The sequence below is a fragment of the Ailuropoda melanoleuca genome, chromosome 6 (assembly GCF_002007445.2).
Source record: "Ailuropoda melanoleuca isolate Jingjing chromosome 6, ASM200744v2, whole genome shotgun sequence".
Classification (NCBI taxonomy): Eukaryota; Metazoa; Chordata; class Mammalia; order Carnivora; family Ursidae; genus Ailuropoda; species Ailuropoda melanoleuca.
Genome location: NC_048223.1, coordinates 56,566,108 through 56,567,011, shown reverse-complemented (window position 1 = coordinate 56,567,011; position 904 = coordinate 56,566,108). Strand labels below are relative to the sequence as shown.

Here is a 904-nt window from a genome sequence, read left to right as displayed (position 1 = left end):
GCAGGCCTGAGCCCCAAATTCTCTTCCACCACCCAAGATATAAACGTAAAAAGTGAACAGAGGCCAAATGAATGATGTAAGGCTACTCAGCATAATCCTTGGGAATATTCTCCTTAGATCAAAAATTTTGTGTCACTTCCATTACCTTCTGAAGGAAGACTCACAGTAGTTACTGTTCCACAGTGCCCTCTCCTTGTATTATTCCAGGGGTCTTGGAAGGAGGGTTGTGGGGAAATCAAATTAGAGTCCTCCCCAATACTGCAAGGTGTCTTTATGTTAGTTTGTTGGGGCCTCCAGAAAATTCCAGTGTGAACATGTTTATATGTTCACAGACCTAAACTAAGTGGCTTAAAATAGAGGTCCATAGGAGACGGTGTCATGATGGAAAAATACAGGTATGGGGTCTAGTCAGCTCTGGGGTTGAATCCTGCCTCAGCCTCTTGCTACTGTGTGATCCTGGGCAAGTCAGTCCTTTTGAGACTCTGTTTCCTCGGATATGAAATAATACATACTTATTAAAGTACCTGTAAAGATTAGAAATAACGTACTTAAGGCACTCAGCACAGAATGTAGAACATAAGCTCTCAATAAACACCATTATGAATAATAAGATCCACATAGCAACACTCAGTGTATCCGAGTTATAACTGATGATACTTTCCTTGATTTCAATTTCTTATAAAAGGATTAAGGCTAAAATAACTGAATTAAAATAGTCTATTTTATTACCATGAAGCTCACAAAAGTGATCCTGTGAATCATCATATCTTGCCCAGTCAATGAAAGCTTCTTTGCTTTGATTACTAGGGGAAGGAGGGAATAAAAAAGAAAAATGAGTTGAAAATGTTTACATTGTATCTTCTGTAATTAAAAATAGAACATCTGAGGTCACGTCTTTAATTTA

The 904-nt window shown here is 38.1% G+C and overlaps 1 long non-coding RNA gene across 1 annotated transcript in view; it reads right to left on the bottom strand.

The window, feature by feature from the left end:
- LOC109488748 overlaps nucleotides 1-898 on the bottom strand; it is a 10,024-nt gene extending 9,126 nt beyond the window's left edge. The window contains exon 1 of the long non-coding RNA XR_004626106.1: nucleotides 730-898. This is a non-coding gene — a long non-coding RNA (uncharacterized LOC109488748). The remainder of the gene's footprint in view (nucleotides 1-729) is intronic.
- Between the last annotated feature and the right edge of the window lie 6 nt (nucleotides 899-904).